Source organism: Nannospalax galili, unplaced genomic scaffold, assembly GCF_000622305.1.
Source record: "Nannospalax galili isolate Female #2095 unplaced genomic scaffold, S.galili_v1.0 scaffold388, whole genome shotgun sequence".
In the NCBI taxonomy this organism is placed as follows: domain Eukaryota; kingdom Metazoa; phylum Chordata; class Mammalia; order Rodentia; family Spalacidae; genus Nannospalax; species Nannospalax galili.
Genome location: NW_008360304.1, coordinates 5,583,031 through 5,605,096, shown reverse-complemented (window position 1 = coordinate 5,605,096; position 22,066 = coordinate 5,583,031). Strand labels below are relative to the sequence as shown.

At 40.3% G+C, this 22,066-nt stretch overlaps 1 protein-coding gene across 3 annotated transcripts in view; it reads right to left on the bottom strand.

The window, feature by feature from the left end:
* Nucleotides 1–19,100, bottom strand: part of Lcp1 (lymphocyte cytosolic protein 1) — an 85,159-nt gene extending 66,059 nt beyond the window's left edge. For all 3 annotated transcript variants that reach the window (XM_017795922.2, XM_029559266.1, XM_029559265.1), the window contains exon 1: nucleotides 19,044–19,100. The gene's annotated coding sequence lies outside the window, so the exon portion shown is untranslated. The remainder of the gene's footprint in view (nucleotides 1–19,043) is intronic.
* Between the last annotated feature and the right edge of the window lie 2,966 nt (nucleotides 19,101–22,066).

Genomic DNA, 22,066 nt, shown 5'->3' with positions numbered 1-22,066 from the left:
TATATCTCCATGTTCTAAATACCCAGGGGGGGATGAGATGGTTTGGAATAAGTGTGATCACGCTGCCTGCTTCAGTCAGTTCTGTTAGTATTTTTAGCCTCTAAGTCATTTCCCTACCTGTGGTTTCAGTCAGTAGTAACTGCCCACAAAGATAATGGGGAAGAGTGAGTGAAATGGGTAGAGCATATGTGTCAGGTGCTGCCATAGCCTGGAAAATATATTTTGACTGAAGGTAGCAGCAGAAAGAATGTGCATGTGTCCAAAAGAAATCCCAAATCTGGGTTTTATATTAAAAATTGATTTAATAATGGTGAAGGATTGTCAAAGCTTGAATGTTATGTTTGTTAACTTGTATAACTGACGAATTCAGAGGCCACTAATTTACAATCTCTGACCTATGGAAAGTTTGCTATGTTTGTATGGAAACCTGGAAGTCATTGCAGTTTACAAATAGCATCAACCTTAGCATGTACAACCTAAAGCAGTGAAGGATGTTGAAAGAACCTAAAAGAAGAGGCATAGATAAATGGAAGTGAAAAGAGAGAGCATTAAAAAACCCAAGAGGATGGGAGCCAATACACCCAGTAAACAGAAGCCAAAACGAAGCCAGGATAGCTGTTTTTATATCTGATAAAGCAGACTTCAAGCCAAAATTAGTTAGAAGAGATAAAGAAGGTGACGACATATTATTGTAGAGAACAATCTGGTAAGAAGATACAACAACTGTAAATATGCATGCATTAAAGAGTGAGGCTCTCAGTCTCATAAAACAATAATGCACATAAAGGATAGATAGGTCCTGATACGAGCTGGCTGATTTCAGTACTTGATTCTCATCAGTAGGTAGCTCATCCAGACTGAAAATCATCAGGCACTTCAGGGTTAAACTACATCACAGATCAAATGGTCTCAACAAGCATTTGTAAAATATTACACTTAAAAGATGTTAAAAATACATTATCTTGGCAGTCCAAGGAACTTTTTAATGGTAGATCACATTTTAAGTCATAAATCATCTTAACAAATATAGAATAAATATAATTTCTTATGTCTTACCAGATCACAGTGGAATAAAACTAGAAGGGCAAGATCAAAAGAAACTAAAGAAGTGATTGGTTTCAAATGCATAGAGATTGAACAATACAACCTCGTTTGTTTGTTTGTTTTTGAGACAGGATCTAGCTGAAGCCCCAGCTACCAGAACATTTGCGATACAGCAAAGGCAGTTCTAAAAGGAGTTTATAGTTATGAGTGCTTACATTAAAAAATCAGAGCCATCTCAAATAACTAAATGATGTACTTCAATGTCTTTAAAAAAACAAGAATAGTCAAATGCAAAAGCAATAACAAAAAATATGAAAGATTGTGACAGAAATGAATTAAATGAGACTAAAATGCAGCAGCTACCAATACATTTCAGAGGATCATTATAGAATACTGTGAAAACATATTTCACAAAGCTGGAAAATCTAAAAGTGGATAAACACCTACATTCATGCATGTGGCTTATAAAAAATAAATCAAGAGAATATAAATAACTTAAACAGATCTATAATGACTAATCAGATTGAAACAGTGATAAAGAGTTGAAGTAAAGTCCAGGACCATCACATAAACTCACTGACAAATTCTATCAAACTTTTAATGAAGAGCTAACATTTATGATCCTTAAACTGTTTTATAAAATAAAAAGGGAAGGAACACTACCAAACTCATTCTATGAAACAAAAATGAGGTAAGAACAAAATAACAAAAAGGAAACTATAGCCCATTTTTGATGATGAATATAGACACAAAATTTCTAAAAAATACCTGTAAATGAAATTCAACAACACATTAAAAGATCATATGCTGTGATCAAATTTGTTTCATTCCAGGTATGTGAGGAAGATTTAACATACACGAATCAATAAATTTAATACAGTGCATAGACTGTAGGACAGAAATCACATTACTAGATGCAGAAATCATATTATCAGATGCAAAACTATGTGGCAAAGTTCAATATCCTTTCATTATAAAAGCCCTGAAGAAACTAGGAATATAAGGAACATACCTCAACACGATAAAGGCTATTGTGCTGGATAGCATCAGTTTTCAACTTCACATACCTGGGAAAAGGGAGCCTCAATTGGGGTATTCTATCAGATTGGCCTGTGGCCATGTCTGTGAGGCATCTTCTTGATTGCTGAGTGATATAGGAGGGCATAGCCCACTGTAGGCATTGCCACCCCTGGGCAGGTGTTCTTGGAATGTATAAGAAAGCAAGCTGGGGGCTGGAGAGATGACTCAGCAGTTAAAAAGCATTGGCTTCTCTTGTGGAGGACCTGGGTTCAGTTCCCAGCACCCACATGATGGCTAACAACCTTCTGTAACTCCAGTTCCAGGGGATCCAATGCTTTCTTTTGACCTCTGTGGGCATTGTACAACATGGGTACACTTACATACATGCAGACAATACACTCACATGCAAAAGACAAGAATAGAAATGAATAGAAAAGAGAAAAGAAAAGAAAAGAAAGCAGGCTCAGCATAGTCTAGAGAGGCAAGACAGCAAGCAGCATTCCTCTGTGGTTTGTGCTCAGCTTCTTGTCCTGAGTTTATACCCTGGCTCCATGATAAATTGTGATCAAGACAAGTAAGCCAAATAAACCCTTTCTTCCCCACATTGGTTTTAGTCAGAGTGTTTTTTCACAGCAATAGAAAGTAACTAGGGCAGCTGTATATGACAAATTGTTAGCCAGTATTATACTAAGTGGGAGAAACCTGAAAGCCTTTCTTGTGAAATCAGGAACAAGATAAGGATGTCCACTGCCTATACTCTCATTAAATACAGTGCTTGAAGTCTTAGCTAGAGCAGTAAGACAAGAGAGAGAAATATAAAGGGAAGAAGTAGGAAAGAAAGGGGCTTGAGGAGGCGGCTCAGTGGCCAAGCACTTGCTGTACAAGCCTGATGACCTGAGTTTGGATCCCCAGAACTCACATAATGCTGCATGCAGTAGTGTAAACATCTGTAATCCCAGTCCACCTCTACTGGGAGATGAAAGAAGGAGACAGGAGACTTGATGAAGCTTGAGGGCCAGGCAGCCTGGCATACACAGCCATGGACAAGAGAGACCCTGCCTCAATTAAGCTGGAAGTCTGGAGCCAACACCTGAGGATGTCCTATGGCCTCCACCTGTGTGCCATGGCACATGTGAGCCCCCTTACATATTCTCACACACATACAGAGAGACACCCATATGAGAGAGTGAGAGAGAGAGAGAGAGAGAGAGAGAGAGAATAAAATAAATAGGAAAGGAAGAAGTCCAGTACCCATATTTACAATTGATATGGTCCTATATTTATTTAAAAGAATCTAATGATGAAGACCAGGAAACTCTTAAGTCTGACAAACACTCTCAGAAGAGTAGCAGGATTAAAAGAACTACCATACAAAAGTAAGTAGCTTTTCTATATATCATTAATTGACTTGCCAAAAAGAAATCAAAGAAAAAAAATCCCATTCATAATAGCCTTAGAAAAAGAAAATAAAATACCTAGGAATAAACTTAACCAAGGAGGTGAAAAATCTCTACAATGAAAACTTTAAAACAATGAACAAAGAAACTGAAGAAGACACAAGAAGCGAGATGCCCCTCCCCCTCATGTATTAGTAGAATTAATATTGAGAAAATGGCCATATATCACCAAAGGCATTATATAGGTTCAATGCAATTGCCATCAGAATTCCCAAAACATTCTTCACAGGACTAGAAAAAAAAATCCTAAAACTCATTTGGAAGTACAAAAGACCCTTATAGACAAATCAACCCTGAGCAGAAAGAACAATGCTAGAACTATCACAATACTTGATTCAAATTATGCTACAGAACATAGCAACAAGAACAACATGAGTGCAACAAATATTGGATGTCTGAGGTTAGTGTAGCAGGCTGGGAATGTGTGCAAATAACACACCATGTTGAATTGTTGCTGGTAGTTGACCAAGGTATAGGTAAATCCATTGGTTCAATGCCTGTTTCTCCAATGTTTGTGTGGAGGTTTTGGTGCAGTCACACATTCATTCATCCACTCAACAAATATTTATTGAGTCCTTCCTGCGCTCAGATATTATTGGAGTCACTGGGGATGTAACAGTGCATGAATCAGAGACAAATTCCTGACTTAAGGAACCTACAGTCCAGCTTGCAGAGAGAGACCATATATAAGGTAACTCAGCATACAGGAGTGACGTGCCTCCTAGAGAATACAGCAGGGAAGAGGAACAGGTCTGCACATGTGTTATGTTTGCACAAAGTATGTGCATAGGTGGGAGAGAAAGAGTGATATGGAATTGAAATTCCATATAGGATTACCAAGAAAGGCCTTTCTAGGAAAGCAACATTTGAGAAGGAACATGAGGGAGGAAGGGCTGACAGGAGGGAGAGTGGAACCAGCTTGCAGATGGTCTGGGGAATATGAATGCCAGGCAAGAGCACGTATAAAGGCCCCAAAGAAATATGTGCTGCTCATCTTCAAGGCTGACACGGTATGACAAAGAGAATGGTGGAATCGTAGTAGATGAGGTTGGAAAGGCCCAGTCACAGGATGTTGGCTCTCACAATGCAAGGCATGGGAAGCCTGCTCAGCACAGATCTCAAGGAAGGGAAAGGCGTCAGCTTCTGATAAACTGATGACTGGTCATGGAAAGGGGGGACGGTTCTAACCAACCTCTGGGAGCATAGACAAGAAGACAGCTAGCAATCATGCGAGGGGAGTTCTCATTGATGGAAGAGTAGGCACAAGTCCTTTAGAATGATTCCTCAAAGGGAAGAGAGGGGATGAATTAGAGAAAGCAACTGTAAAGGAATTTCGGAAGATTTACTGTTACGGGGTAAAATGTGCAGATGCTCTCTCACAGGGGAAGGGCCTTGAGCATTTGTTTTCGTTTTTGATTTTGTTTTAAGATGGAAGATATGACATCTTATTTCCTTGGCTCCAGAAATTATCAGGGAGGGAGAAAGGGAAGGAGAGAGGGAGGGAAGATGGAGGGAGATTATGCAGCAAGACACAAAAGGACTATTTTCTGGAACAATTTTCTTGGCTAGACAGGGAGATGGCACATACTGAATAAATGCACAGTGGGCAGCAGGTCAGCTCAGTCAGGAAGATAGGAGAAGCAGGAAACTTGTCTGCTGGAACCTTCCCAGTGAATGAGGTTGAGGAAGGAGCTAGGGCAGTGTATGAAATAATTGCTTGAAACTTGGAACAAATGCCTTATGGCTATTATGATAGCTGGGTAATATTCAAAGCTAGCCACTGCAGATTAAAATGTTTCTTCTTACATTTTAATTTTGAAATGAAGCTCTCATATAATCATGATACAACTGTCAGTTTCAAGGAATTATCATCAGTCTACCATTAACCTTCAACTCTAATAGATTATCTTGTTAACATCCCTTTCCTGGGCTAGGATCCAACTCGAAATCCCACATTCCATTTGCCTATGACGTCTCTTGGTCACCTTTAATCTGAAACAATTCTTCAAGCTGTCCTTTGGGAACCTAATCACTTTCGAAAAGCCAGTTATAGATTGTCCCCCAGCTTGATCTTATTTCCTTGAGGTAGTTAAAGTATGTGTATTTGGCAAGAGTACCAACTACTAAGTGATGTATCTTCAGTGCATCACAAGTTGGAGCATGCGGTATGTATGGGCGCTATCCATTGTAAAGTTACCATTTTCCCCTGTGGAATTAAGAAGTGTGACCACAGATTTATAATAAGAGCTTTCCATATGGGTTTCCTCCTGATCGTCTACAATATGGAGTAGGTGGAGAGGGACTTACTACTGGGGTTTATCAAGTATGTAAGGTAGAGTGAAACTCAAAATACTGGCAGATGTCATCAGGGGTGGGAGGGATGTTAAATGCTCCAATTTTCAATGGTGACCAAAACAGCCTCTTTGGGAAAAGGTGTTGGATAAACTGTACACAACTTCAAAGGAGAAAAGTAGACATGATTTTAATGTTTCACAGGACAGATTTATATCCCTCTTTAGTGGAAATACTTCGGGGTATTAGTTACATTTATTTTAGTTACTATGGAGTAATAGACAAATATTCTTGAGAACAGCCTTCTGGAGTCTGATCTACTTATAAGTAGAATAGAGGTCCTTTTATTCATCTATCCATCTATCCATGCATGCATGCATGCATGTATCCATTCAAGTGTTTATTGGATCAATATGTAGTCCCAAACCTGAACACCTGCTGTGCCACAGGTGACAAAAAATAAATAAAAGGCATCAAATATCAAATCAACATAATCCAAGATCTCTGAAAAGCCAAGTTTTCCCAAATGAAAGTAGAAATGATTAAACGTTCTGAATTTTCTGATACAAGATGTACCTAATTAAAGGCTTTTCTTTTAGTGTGATCTTGAATTGCTCTTCAGTTGCACTTTCAAAGAAATGAAAGCCTGATGTGGCCACAAGTCAAGTGAGCCTCAGTCTAGATTTGGCTAGGTTGCAATGTGTAGAGCCAAAGCAAGCTGGTCCAGGAAAGTGGTGAGTGGTGAAATATTGATGCTCTGGGGTGACAATGGCCTATGTTCAAACCTCATCCCCAAGTTTATTTATTGTCGTAGTGACTTTGGAAAAATCATCAACCACACCTCTTCCTCCTTCTCCTCTTTTGCCTGTGGTTTCCGAGGCTGCTCTCCAACTCTGCAATCCTCCTGCTTCAGCATCCTGAGTGCTGAAATGATAGGCATACGCCAACATGCCTGGCTGGACGGGCTTCTTAAAGCTTCTAATCCCCATTTTACTTATCAGTAAAAGAGGAAATATAAAGTGCTTACCTCACAGCACAGCTGCAAGGCATAAATGAGGAAATCCAGGACAGTACTTAGCAGCATGACTAATCAACAGCACGTGGTCCAAGTGCTAGTATTCATTCTTAATGCTTTTTATTACAACTCATTATTCAACATCATTCTGTGCTTTGTCTTCTATTCATGCGAGGAGAACCAACTACACTGTGTTTCTCTAACATGAGTAAATAGTGGAGCATTCATGTCGGACTTCTAGAGTTGACCTCATCAATTTCTGTTATACACAAAAACATAAATTTGATGTGATCTAGCTGCTAATACAGCCACATAGTAACCGTAAATGCAAAATAAACTTGAAATTCGAAACACATACAAATCAAAACTAGGTATTCTAGTGACAGTGACTGTAATTTCCTGACAAATTTTGCCCATGAACCTGATGCTAACCTATGGCCAAGGGTCTGCACCATTGCTAGGCTACTTGCCACTCATTCTGTGCTACTTCAGCTTTCCCTGTTTGCTGTCTTTGAACTACTACCAACTCCAGTGATGTCACTGGACCTTCACACTCCACTGAATCATTATTTAGCTGGAGATACCTCTTTTTTCATCAGTCCTTAAAATTATGGCACTGAAAACTAGTGCTGCCACTACAGAATTAGTGTGCTGGTTCCTCAAAAAGTCAGAAATAGCTCCACCACATAATCCAGCTATATCACTCTTGCTCACAGATCCAAAGAACTCTGTATCCTACTATAGAGATACCTGTTCATCTGTGTTCATTGCTGCTTTTATTCACAATAGCCAGGAAATGGAAACAACCTAGATGCCCACCAACTGATGAAAGATGAAAATATGGTGCATTTACACAATGGAATGCTATTCATCTTTTTAAAAAGAAAAATTATGAAATTCATGGGTAAATGGATGAAACTGAAAACAATCATCTTGAGTGAGGTAACTGATCCCAGAAAGACAAATTTCATATGTTTTCTCTCATATGTGGATTGTTAGCTTTGAATCTTTAGATATGTGTATTTCATCTAGAAAACCCATGGAAGTCAGGAAACTAGTAAGGAGCCATGGGGAAGGGGCTTTCAAGGGAAGGAAGATACAATGCAATGCTATAAAGGCAGAAAGGGGAATAATGAGACAGGAAGAGTTAAATGTGATGGGGGATGAGAAGGTAAGGTAGAGGAGGGAGTATGGGGAGAGATAAGTAACATTAAAGGCCTTTTGGAAACCTACTACTGTAGAAGCGTCCTAAAATATGTACACATGCATATATTGAAAGAGTTTAAATGGAGTTACCCTGAAATGGGGGACAATGCCCCTACCAGACACCAAATGTCAGCAAATAAAAAGTGCCAGGAATGGGTTACCTCTTCTGGAATTGTTGACCAGTGTGGCCCCATAGACTCCCAAATATTGCCATTGTTCTTGGCTACCCTCCAGTAAGACCATATTGCTGAAGACACTATATACATGAGTCATAGAACATAGAGAAATCAAGCTGGTATTGACATTGAAGAGTCATCCCTACTGGCTAGTTCTCGTAGTGCTGGAATGTGCTATGTATGCTACCATAAGGGAAAAGCAATCATCAATCTTACCCAGTTGCAAACCCTGTAAACCACAGTAATGACCAACCTAGCAAGATACACCCACTGGTGTAACGGTGGCAAGAGTGTCCTCAAAGTAAACAACCACTTTCTGATTGGATTTAAGGCTTGCTCCACCAGCTGGAATCCATACCTGGCACCATTACCGAGACCAAAAGCCTGTGGTTAGATAGTCAGAGACCCTGGAGGAGATCCTAGTAGTACTATTCTGCTAAATGGACATCATAGTAAAACAATTCCTAATGACTTAACATTACACCACCCATAGAGTAGCGCATCTCTCAACTCTCAACAGAAGAGCTTCTTTTTACAGTAGCTGGCGATTATCACAGAGACTCACAACCAGTCAACATGCAGAGAATAAGAGATGGTGGTGCACTCAGCCCTAAATGGGACTCCTATATCATGTTCCCTTCCTCCCAAGGCTCAGGGATCTCGCTATGCAGGAGGTGGAAAGACTGTAAGAGCCAGAGTGGTAGATGACTACAACAAAACAGTGCTTTCCCAACACAACAGGAAAGTTGCACATGTGACCTCACAGCAGTTGTGACAACATGCACAAAACTTGCTCAAGTTCAAGCCAGACAAAATCTCAGCATGGAGTGGGGAGGTAGGCACAAAGCCCAGGCCTTGCTGAGGAACTATTGGCAATGTAGAGCTGCTGGGAGAGGAAGAGTCAGTTTTCTTTAAGGGTTGACCCCTGGTAGGTTGAGCATACTGCAGTGGATGGCCACATACCCAAGAGTACATGGGTAGCACAAAATAAAGACAGAAAGTTGTGTAGATAGAGAAGGAGATAGATCTGGGAGGGGTTAAAAGGTGAATATTGATCAAAATACATTGTATGGAATTCTCAAAGAATTAATAAAAATATTTTTAAACAAAACATGGCACAAACTTGGCCTCAATTACAAATTCATCTCAAGGCAGATCATGGAGCTACCAATGTTCAAGTTCATCCTACACTTAGCCTCCCCGCTCCAGCCTCCTCTCCAGGAAAATAGGGACCTGCAGAGTATCCTTTGAGATTCCCAGAGATTATCTTAGTGGCCAAGCATTCATCCAGTTTGGTAAAATATTTCATGTGTACTGTAGTGGATGTGTGATCTCTATTTAGTGGACACAGGGATCAATGTATGCCTCTTAAATCAAGCCTATTAACCGAGTTATTATAAATTCTATCCTTTTGTTGACTTGATCTTTTATTTTCTGAGACATGCATTTAACAGGAACAACAACAATCCCTTTTGGAGATAGACTTATCAATATTTCTTCGTAATTTTGTGGTTTTGTTCTGTGTATTTGCAAGTCATGCTGTTAGATGCAGATAGTCTCCTATGGTTATATCATCAGGAGGAGTCATTGTAATCTTGGCAATGAGGACTTTGGGGTCTGTTTTGTTCAGTGTTGGCTAATTGTTTGCCCGGCCTTGCATGCAGCTTCCTTTGTGGTAAGGTGGCCATCAGTGTGTGTTCTCTACCTCTGTTTCGGAGAAAGGGCTTCAATTGTAAGGTGCTTGGCTTTGCCCAAGTGATCCTTTTTTCGCTCTCTACCTGATACAGACCACAGAGCTCATCTCCACCTTCTATGGAAACAGGGCAATCCTAGTACCTCCCCTTAAAACTCCATATCCAAGTCAGATACTCTGTGGACCCTGTGACTTCACCTCCAGCTCACATGCCATTTTCATGTGATTTAATAACAAAGCCAGTTACACGCAATAATGATTGAATTGTTGAGAAAAAATGGTTGATATTTTCAGCAGTTTTTCCTTTTTTTAACTTTTTGATTTTGTGTGTGTGTGTGTGTGTGTGTGTGTGTGTGTGTGATGTATGCATGACTGTGCAGTTACACAAGCCCATGCATGCATGTACAAAGGTCAGAGGTTGACTTCAGATGCTTTCCTCTATTACCCTCCATCTTATTTTTAAGACAGGATCTCTCACTGAACCCGGATCTCATCATTTTGGTTAGGCTGGCTGGCCAGCAAGCCCCCAGGACCTGGTTGTCCCTGCTCTCTGAGCACTGGAGTTATAGATGCACACCACCTCTCCTGCCTTTCACCGGGGTTCTCGGGATCTGAACTCGGCTCCTTATGCTGGAACAACTGAGTCCCATTGAATATTTTCAATGCTCCTGGGCACTGTGACAATATGCTCTGAGGGTGATCTCATTTAATCTTCATGACTTTATAGAGAGTGGTACCATTATGCTCCACTTTTACAGATGTGGGGGTTGAGGCTTACAAGGTTGAGTAACTTAAGCAAAGTCACATTATTAGTAAATGGTGATGTCTGTATTCAAACTTCAGGACCCACATAGCTCAGCTTAAATCATGTAAGAATTCTGTTAGGTAGGCAGACTGGGCCTTTTCAGGATGTATAATGAATAAGCAACCCTGAATCAAATACCATGCTAATTAAAAGAAGGTGCTTCTGACAGTCTCTCCTATCCAAAGGCTCATATAAGCCTCTTGTCGTACAGTAAGTACAGTTTTAATGAGCTTATGGGACTGCAGAGACGGCTCAGTGGTTAAGAGCACTAGTTGCTCTTGCAGAGGATCCTGGTTTGATTCCCAGCACCCACATGGTGGCTAACAACCATCCATAACTCCAGTTCCAGGGGATCTAATGTCCTCTTCTGACCTCTTTGGGTATTTCACGACACAGGCATACTTATACACATGCAGGCAATACACTAACACACATAAAATAAAAATAATAAATAAAATATTTTTAAAAGTATGATTATAAAACATAATGTGTTGATGCTGGATACAAGATGCATCACACACTAAGTTCTCTCATGGAGTGGAAGAGAAAAACACATTCTTTGGTTCAAGTGCACCTTGAGTTTTCAAAATCTCTAATAAACTCCTCACAAAGTGAATGCACATTAATAAGCACTAAGGGATGTGGATTTACAGAATATTCCATTGCTGGGTGGAAGATGCATCACTCAGTGAGTTCTCTCTTGGAGTAGAAGATGAAACACATATCAAGCTTCTGACATTCTCTTATCCATTTCAGAGTAATGCCGACTAAACTATTGCTAATTCCCAGAATCACATAGATTAAAGTAAAATGAATACTCCTAGTCATAGCTAATGAGCTTAAATTGAGATTTTTGGAACATAAATATGGGATATTTTTTATCAAAAAGCTTTAAAATATTTATGCTACTTGGAAAAAGTTCCTATATTTTTAGAAGCATTCAAGTATTTATAGACTAATAACATAACACAAAATATTGTAAAATTGAAAAAGTATACATGTATGTTCACATATTTGTATGTAAAATGCCTTTTCTCTTTTTCTTTTTTCTCTTCTTTGTGAATGTCTCATAATAATATGAAAATAACAACAGCTACCTCTATGTGAAAAGATAATATGAAATTTTGCTTTTCTTTTTCATCTGTATAATATTTTTCTACAATAAATGTGTGAGTTTCATAATACCTAGTTCAGTGTTTCTGTAATAATACCTGGACAGACTGAGGATCAAGGTGAGAAGCCTGTCAAATCAGAGCTGATATTAGAAAGAGTAAGGCTTTCAGGCCACAGTAAGCTTGCCCATGTGAACTTGTGGCAATGATAGCGTTGAGCACAAGACCCATGCCAACTCAATCCGACAGGGCCCAGAGCGGTGCGAGGGAAATGGGCAATGGGCTGGCCCCTAGCCTGAGAACTGTTAGAGACTCATTACTGCTGGGTGAGGGAGAGTAGACATTCCTTAAGATACCTGGATAGGCTAAATAGACTCCAGTGGATGAACTTGCACTGAAGGACATTCGGGTAAAATGCTTGACCAGATAGGACTTAACATGTATGGCAGAATACATGAGGCTTGGTAGAGGTAGGGGGCAGTGTGGCGTCATGGATGGGGAAGCTGGTCTTAATTTGATTAAGAACTGTTGTCTGAAATGTAGAAAAGTTCAATAAAATATTTTTTAAAAAGAAAGATTAAGGTGATCTATACCTACTGCTTCTTAGGACAGCTGAGAAAATTTCAAAAGAAATATCCAAGTCAACAAAAATGGTGATCTTTTTACATCTTATAATAGTCTGGAGACAGCCTGAGAGGGTGGGTTCCAACCTCCATTGGTGTAGTGGCTCTGATCTCAGCAGACTGCCAGAGAGTGCTGAATTCTGGCCTCCCTCTGGCCTCTCTCTGACAGAGGGGCTGAGAATGCAGGGGACTGCCTGAGAGCCCTCGGATCCTGCCTCCACATGGTGAAGGCTTTGAGAGGAACTGACACTGAGTCTAACCACTCCAACAACTATCAAAATACCTGAAAGCAAATCCTGAATCCATCACTCTAGAGTCCAGCCTTGGAAGACAAAAGGAAAATGAGGAGGAACCCAATAGAGGGATGCTTTTGGAAACCCTTGTCAACAAATTCCCATGGACTCTCATATGAACATTTGAAAATTGCCCTGTTCTGACTTTTTTCTAGTTCCCTGTCTAGAACTTGTAATGTTAATTACTCTTGCCTTTACTTCTCCTTCACATCTCCTATTCAGAATTCAAAGACTTTCTTTTCCTCCTTGAGATAAGAGTTATGCAATTTGGGGGTCTTTTAGATAGACCCACTGAAGGGGTACTCCAATTGCTTCACCCTACGTCCCTGTTCAGCATGAAAGAAGCCAGAGCAGTCTGCATCCTGATTCCCTATTGGTAATTTGGGTAATCTCTTCAGAGGATGGTATGATAAGAATAGGAAGTAGGAATTGGCTAGGCAGTTAGGGTAAAAAGACCTCAAATCAGTTTCTTGGCTAAAACTCACAATGTGCTTGGGCCTCTTAGCAACCTACTCTGTTCCAAAGGCCAAAAATGTCAAAAATATTTGGGAGCTTTTATCTAATCCTTAAAAGATTTTAGGGTTATCTCTTCAGAAGGAGGAATGTTAGAGTAGCCAAAGCCCCATTAAAAATAAATGATGAAGGCCAGGACCACGTAATCAAAAAGCTTGTGAGCAATGATGGTCTGACACAGGATCCGGAACCTAAGCAGGGGCCAGGACACCCCCAAGGGTATCAGTTTTGCCTCCCTTTCTGATGAGAAGGAAGACAGAGGATGCAGACATACACACACACACACACACACACACACACACACACACACACACACCAAATATTCAGGAATTGGGAAGAAGATGAAGAAGATTTTCACTTTCTATACTTTTAAGTTATTTTTTTCCAACAATCAAATTACTTTATAATTAAAAGTCAATTAAAGTCAAGGAAGGTGGGGAAAGAGAAGATCAAAATCTACAAAGCATGCACATGACTTTGCCACTAAGTCACAGAAATACCCAATATGAATTCTTCCATCCATCAAAATTTGACAGATAGTATTTAATAATAAAATCATCTTGCAAATTGAATAGAGGTATAGACATTTGTACTCTAATACATGTGAAAAAATACCAACACATCCAACCATTATTTAGCTATACCATGAGTTATTGATTAATAATTGTTTGAGTAGAAATTAGTAATAGACTCATAGGGTATGAACAGGGAAGGACTTTTGGTGGGGGGGACTGGTCTACAGAGGTTAATCAACTGCAGCTATTGATAGTTTTCTGGATTAATAATATAGATGACAGCTCCCAATAATCCCCTCACAGCTCTCTGTGGAAACAGAATGGGGTGAGACTGGTGCTGACTTAGAAATAGTCTTTCTTATATAAATTCATGAGTGAATACTTAAGAAATGCACCTACTGTTTAAAACAAACTGCAAATCCACTATATTTTACTGATTTCAGGAGACAAGATCTCGATCTTGTATCTGACCAGGTCAGTGCGTCCTCCCCAGAAGGAACCAACTTCCCATGCTTCATCCTTTCCCCACCAAAAACCCTTCCCTTCTACTTCAGAGAGGTGAAATGGGGTACCTGGAAGGAAATGCCTGCTGAACTTTGTGCATTTGTTTCTGTAGAGTGGAGGCCACTTGACAGTGGTCGAGCAGTCACACAGGAGACAAGGGCCTCTCTTCCATTTCCTCAATAGCCCTCCCCTACAAGCTTCCTTATTCTTTTAGCCAGAAACTGTCACAATTCATTAACAAATCCCAGCCTCCACTGTTGTAGGAAGCTCTTGAAGCATTCAAGGCTATAATCAGTCTACTGCTTCTACACATTACACATGACACCTCTCTTTCCCCTATGAAAATAGGTATGAAAAAGGGAAACACACTTTCTGAGAAACACACTGGGCCAAATCTAGTCCTTAGGTATGGGTCTGAAAATCACAGCTGTTCCAGTTTATCCCAGGTCCTTTCACAGTTCACAATACAAGATCTGCCAAACCGGTCCTTCTTGTTTCTAACTAAATAATTTCTACTTATTGAGCTGTGCCAGACTGGATCTGCTAACCCCCTGGTTAGACTTTCTATCACTGTAGTATTCAGCTTTAGTTCCTTTCAGAATGCTAGTGTCATCACTGTCCCCATTACTACTTGTTTCTTCTTCATATATATTGTCTTTTTGAGACAGGGTCTCCCTGTAGCCCCAGCTGTCCTGGAACTCACTATGTAGACCAGGCTGGCCTTGAATTCACAGAGATCTGCCTGCCTCTGCCTCCCAAGTGCTGGGATTAAAGGCGTGTGCCACAAGTGACCCACAAGCAGGTACTGAAAACACCCAGATGTGCAAGTATGCAGGTAGGGAGGCTTTTCCCCCCTTCCAGTACGAACATGTGAGTAAAGTGATACACTCAGTTACAAATCCTCTGGAAGTGATCTTTTCAATGCGGTGGGTCTGGGTTTGAAGTTGGGGCTGAGGAAGAAGAGAACAGTCTGTCTTTTTCTACCTGTCGACAGCAGTGGTACGTAACAGCTACATATCCCTTCTGGTCTGATTTTGGGTGGGTTGTAAAGAGATGGTATGTATGGAATTCCTGGATGTAAGGAAGCTACCCCTCCTGCCACGGTGAGGAAATATACATTCCACTGTGAAACAGAGGTACAGGACAATGCGGTTTGGTGGCTTGTAGGCAAAGCTATAACCACAGACTCTACTTTTCAAAGCAAGTCTATAGCATGTTAAACTCACAGAAGTAGGGCTGTTTTGCTTGGAAGTGCAGGGAAAGGAAGAACAATACCCCACCCCAGCTCCTAGACATCTCTTCCTTTATTGGAAATTACCTCACCTAGAATGACTGCCGGAGGCAATGAGGGTGCCTTATCTGTATCAGTAAAGAAGGTTGTCAAATGAGGCAGGTGAGGAGAGACATAGTGTTCTAGAACTTTCATTAATGTCAATCCTGATAAAAAATGTCTAGTATGAAGCATATTATGAAAGTGGAAATCTAGCAGAACTGTGACAGCATTGTAAGCCATATGGCAGTGAAACAGAAGCTGTAGTTCCAACTATCTTGCTGAGGTAGAAAAACTGCGGGGTTATCAACAGAGACTACCAGGTACCGCTGTTATGTCCACACAACCTCTACTCATCTCCACCATTACTCCCCTTACACAATCTATAGTCTTACTAGACTTTTATAAAAAAAAATACATGCCCAGTCCAGACAGTGAGCATAAAGCAGAATGATAGATTTGAAAAGCAAATTATCTTTTCTACCATTTAAGATTATGAATTGCCATTGACCCTGTCATGAATAAGTCATTACAAAGCATTTCCAAATGTTACAGGCACTTGTTGAGGGCTGAGCAGAAGCTATGAAGTTCACACACCTTATCAAGGTGTGCAGATTATTTGTTTCAGTTTTTAAAAGTCTCCCAGTTTTATAGGGGAGAGAGAGAAAGAGAGAACTTCAAGTAGTTTTATATTAGTGAGACTTGGAGAATCATTTAAATTTTCATTTCAATGGTTAAAATTGTAAAGCCTCCAATTAACCATTGATCAATAAAGTTAAAGTGCAGCCTAGCAAACTGACTGGTACAGAGTAGGCATCCAGTATTTCATTCCAGAAAATGGCTGAATTCATAAATACACTGGTAAGGACAGACAGACACTGACTGTCCTTTCAAGCATTTGAAATGTTGTTTTAATTCTGTGATGTAAATCACATGACATTTCCTTATTGGCAATGTTTTGGTTTTTTGGTTTCAATCCCAGGATCTCTAATTCAAACAAAGGAAAGGAAATCGCATCCATCTTGAAAGAGAAAAGGAAACAACTGGCCAAAAATAATGAAGATCAAAAACAAAGTTTTAGTCTTTGCACTGAAACACAATGGATTAGGAGAACAACGGCTTCTTCCAAATATCTTTATTAAGACATTTATTAAGACAGTTGACATAGATGTATGCATTGAGGCCACACAATGGAGAAAATTAAAGACATTTTCCAGAATATACAGCTAACATCAATAGGTAAACCCAGGCCAAGAAGAACAGCCCTTTCTCAAAGCATATTAGTGCCTTGAGGACTCAATATTGAGCCAATATGCACTCAAAAAGAACTATTCATTCTTTAAATGAACTTAAAAAAAGTAGCCTGAGCAAAGGAACACAAAGTACTCTAGTTATTTCCATACAGTAAATTGTTAGATAAGATCTACACTGGCCAAACTGTTTAACAAACTTCTGTCCTGTTTGAAAAGAAAATCAATCATCACTCCAAGATAGGTCTATGCAAAATAATGGAGATATGCACAACACATTTTCCATCATTCTAGGAGCGTGGTATCCTTTCACCAAAAGCAAATCTGAGGTTCTCTGAGCATGCCCCACCAATTAAAAAAATCAATAGCATTACTCGTGGGGTATACAAGTCTCTTTTTTTTTTTTGGTGCACAAGGCTTTTATCTCATTTTAGCAGCATAAGAAATGATGCGGGATGCTTGTAACCTTGGTGCTCACCATTAACTTAGCCACCTTCATACTCTGCTCACAGAGTAAAAGCATTGCGGTTCCTTCTGACAAGAAGTGGTTCTGCCAAATTGCAAAGCTGCTGGAACATATGAATAGGCTGACTGTACTCCAAAGCAGGTAAATTTGTACCTTAAAACTAAAGAGGGAGTGACTTCAAGAGACAGAACAGTAGTCATATTTTAAAATGATAAAAATTGAGGTAGCAATATTTTCAAAAGTAATAAATCTGAAAAACACTAAAGTAATCAAAATTGAATGTGATGTATGCTTTCAAAAATCCACCCTGTTATCTGTATCATTCCCATAGAAAAAGCATATAAAAGATGTCTTAGAATAACTGACATGCACATATGAGACATACCAAACTATGAATTTAATTTTCATAATAACTATCTCATTTTCCTAAATGCTCAGGTTAGGTGGTAGCAATAGTCATGGAAGACAAAATACTGACAACTTAGAAAGGCACATATTAAACCATCTTAGGTCCTGGGATGGTAGTTTCTAGAAGAAATGTGCAAAGAATGACAAAGCATTTTTTTAAATCAACAAATGCATTGCCTTGATTTTGACTATGCAGAACTAAGCATGAATTTTTAAAGCAAAGCATCAGTTAGTAAAACTGAATACCAATAGTTCTTGTGGGTCAAGTGACTTTTAAGAATTCAGAACTTGACTTAGAGATTGAAACATACACACATTTTTTATCCTTAGGAATAGAATCATTTTCCCACATTTATAAAATAAGTACAGTAAACATTACTTGAGACAAATCTGGCTATCAGATTTGCCTTCCGTGGTCTGTTTTCTTGTCTTTCTGGGAAACAAATCAATCTTTCTTACAGACACAGGCAAAAGTGGAATAAAGCCATGTTTTTCCCTTTTTCGGGGGGGGTGTGACTTACAACGTATAATCTACAAGGGGAAACCACATGTCAACACTCTAGAGGACAATAACTTGCAAGATATTACCAGATTCTTTAAATTACTATTTTTCCACTTTTTTCATTGTTTCAAAATATATGCTTGGTCCTAAGGAGAAAAAGGAAGACGTGGTTAGTAAATGAAATTTGAAAATCCTCAAAGGTGTGTGTGCGTGTGTGTGTGTGTGTGCGTGTGTGTGTGCGTGTGTGTCTAATACATGAAAGTACCTCATTTTCTGATGTGCTACTTAAAGTTCCCACACCTTTACTTAGGACAACTATAAGCCAAGATGCCTGGAGAAAGAGCTCCCTTGTTTTCCCAGTTGGATTTCCCCATCTCCCTAATGGAGTCTTTCCAATGCTTTTTCTCCAATATCCCAAGAAGCATGCACATACAGGCAAACACACATGATTTATCTACACTGTACACACAGATTCACTGACACCATGACAAAGAGATAAGTAACAACAAGGTCATCACAACAAATCACTATGGCAGTGAGAGACTTAGGTTCCCTTTAAAGCTCTCTTGAACCCCTGCCGCCTAATGCCCTATTACAACACAGTTCCACTTCAACCAGGAACTTTAAAGGATCAGAAAGACGACACGGGTTGCATCAAAGAGAAGAGAAAGAACATAGAACGTGCGCTTTGGAGGCGGGGGTTTTTACTGGGAAAAGAGTACCCAGCTGTGCAAAGGTGCCCCATTATTAGAGAATGTCAGCCAAGACTCTAGACACCCAAATTAAGTACCTAGGCAAGGAGAAAAGTAAATAAATACTAGTGATCACTGTCGTTAGAATAAGAATAGTAATAACAATCGTCACCAGAGCCTTCCTTACAGCAGCCACGTGGAGCCGCTTCTCCAGTTCCACGGCCCGAAGCCTCCCTGGCATCCTACAGCGCCGGAGTAGGGCTAGTGGGCGCCGGCCTGGGGCGGGGCCTTGGGCAGCGAAAGGGCGGGGTCCGGGGAGCATGTGGGCGGAGTCGGTGGGCAGGGCACTGGTGGCCCCGCCGCGCGCTGGGCTCTGCGGCGCCTGCGCGTCCCTGGCTGGCAGGTTTACCTGCCTAGCGCTGCTGGTTGCTAGGGTCTCTCTGCTCCATGAGGTGTAGCAGTCGGGATGCTGGAACAGCATCCTACAGAAACACCGAGACCTAACTAGAGACCTCTCTAGACCATTACTGGTTTCCAAGACTCGGGAAAAGGAGGTGGAAGACGGAGAGCTGCGGGTTTGGTGGGAGGCTGGGTAGTGTAGGAGCCCACCTCTCCAGGATCTTCTCAGACTAGGAAGCAAACTTGCCTGCAGCAGCTGCCACCAAGCAAGCCTTGACGGCTGGCCTGCAAGTTACCCTTTGCGGATAAGGGGCTCGTTTGCCGGGCGGTTGGCGGAACAGGGCGGTGCCAGGCACTCTGGAAGTCCTGCCAGCGAGAGGTGAAAGGCGCAGTTTGGGGCGTGCACATTCTCTGACTTGTAAAAGTACTAACTGGGATTCCCTCAAATCCTGCCAAACCATATTGTATTTAAAGCCTATCTTATTTTTGAATTGCATAGTTATGAGACAACTATACTGGCTGAAACCGAAAACAAGTCATTATTATAGAAGAAAACAATTTGTGAGTGGTTAGCGATGTGGGGCTTCGGAGGCTTGTGTAATAGAGGGATCTTCCGCATCTTTTTGACCCAAAATGTCCCTATTATTTGGGAGGTAGTGAAGGAAATGTCACGTCTACATTTCGGGGCGTGGGTGGTGTCACCATTTACTGACTGAACTAGCATCCGCAGATTGGATTGGTACTCACACGGAAATGTTAGAACGATCCTAGTTAATAATAGTATATGTATTTCTAAAATCGATATTAATTATGAATCTAACCAAAAATGTTTTTGAGGCGGGGCCTCGTTGTAGCCCACATTGGCCTGGAACTGGTGATCCTCCGGTCCCAGCCCCTCATGGGTTGGGATAACAAATGTACAACCACTCCCTACTTATAAACAGTAAAATTGTAAATAAGTTTTTTTTTTTTCTTCCTGGAACTCACTATGTAGACCAGGCTGGCCTTGAACTCACAGAGATCCGCCTGCCTCTGCCTCCTGAGTGCTGGGATTAAAGGCGTGAGCCACCATACTCAGTGGAAAGTCTTTGCCTAGCGTGATCAAGGCCATAAGTTCACTCCTCAGTGCTGAAAAAACAAAACAAAACAAAAAAGCAACAAAAAAACAGTTGACCTGACAATATTAGGCTACTTTAAAAAATATATATATTATTTTTATTTCATGTATGTGAATGTATTGTCTGCATGTATGTGAGTGTGCCGTGTCGCGCAATGCCACGGAGGTCAGAAGAGGGCTTCAGATTCCCCTGGAACTGGAGTTAAGGACATTTCATAGCTGCCATATGGGTGCTGGGAATCGAACCGAGTCCTCTACAAGAACAGTCAGTACTCTTAACCCGTGAGCCTTCTCCCAGCCCCCTAGACTACAGTCTTTGAGAAGCCCACACCCATGCTCTGGGGTGTGTCTTTTTTTCTCACTGCTCTTCTTTCTCTCTTAACCTTCATGCTTAAGCCTATATTTAAAATACCTTTTATAAAATCCTAATTGAATCCAAAAAGATTTAAGTAATTGTTTTCTTATATCGAAATTCTGCTTGTACTCAGTCTAATGTTAGCAAAGAATCATTTTCATTAGGGTGTATTCTAAATTCTAACTAATTACTTTTCAGCAACAATTCAAATATTCTCAAAAAGAGTCAGTTCTTAGTTAACCAACAGTTATGAAAAAGAGTGATCATCATTCATTAAAACCACAACAGCACCGACTTCTTCTTCGACGACCCTTACCTCCAAAACTCCCTAAGCTGCCTTTATATAAGAAGAAAGTTCATACAGGTATGTGCATTAATCAGATACATGCATTAGCCTTGATGTATTTTTATAGACATTTCTTGCTATATGTATAATCCAATATCACAATAGTTAAAGACATTAATAGCCATAACCTATAGATGTTGTAAGGTGGGAACCACTGACTGATCAATTCTATAAATACACTCATTGTTTGTTCCTCATTTGTGGATTTTAATTTACTTTTGCTTAAATTTATTTGGAATCCTCAAATCAGTATTGTAGTGCTCTACCAGTTATTCATGGGTATGTGTGCATATGAAAGTACAAGTTAGGACTGGAGAGATGGCTCAGTGGTTAAGAGCACTGACTGCTCTTTCAGAGGATCCAGGTTTAGTTCCCAGCATCCACATGGCGGCTAACAAGCATCTGTAACTCTAGTTCCAGAGACTGACACCCTCTTCTGGCCCCTGAGGGCAATGCACGACACAGGTACACTTAATTACATGCAGACAATACACTCATGCACATAAAAGTAATAAATAAGAAAATAAAAAATAAAGCCCAGGCCAGGCGTGGTGCATGCCTTTAATCACAGCACTTGGGAGACAGAGGCAGGCAGATCTTTGTGAGTTTGAGGCCAGCCTGGTCTACATAGCGAGTTCCAGGACAGCTAGGGCTACAGGCAAAAAAAAAAAAAAAAAAAAAAAAAAAAAAAAAAAAAGCCCAAGTCTCCCAATGCACATGCCTCCAGTTGGATGGAACAGGATTACTTCTGCCTTCCTGTTTCCACTCCCATACTGTAAACAAGTGTCCCTTTCCTGGTCTCTTTAATTCTACATTTCTTGAGTTTTTGTGTGGTTGTTGGTTTTGGGGTTTTTTTTTTTTTTTGTCTGTAATTTTCATAACCATACTTCTGAAGTGCTGTCTAAGCAAGAGAAGGATGTAATGTGCTTTCCAGAGCAACACATGTGTAGATGAGCTTGTTGGTTGTGAGGTCAATGCTAACAAGTCAGTTAT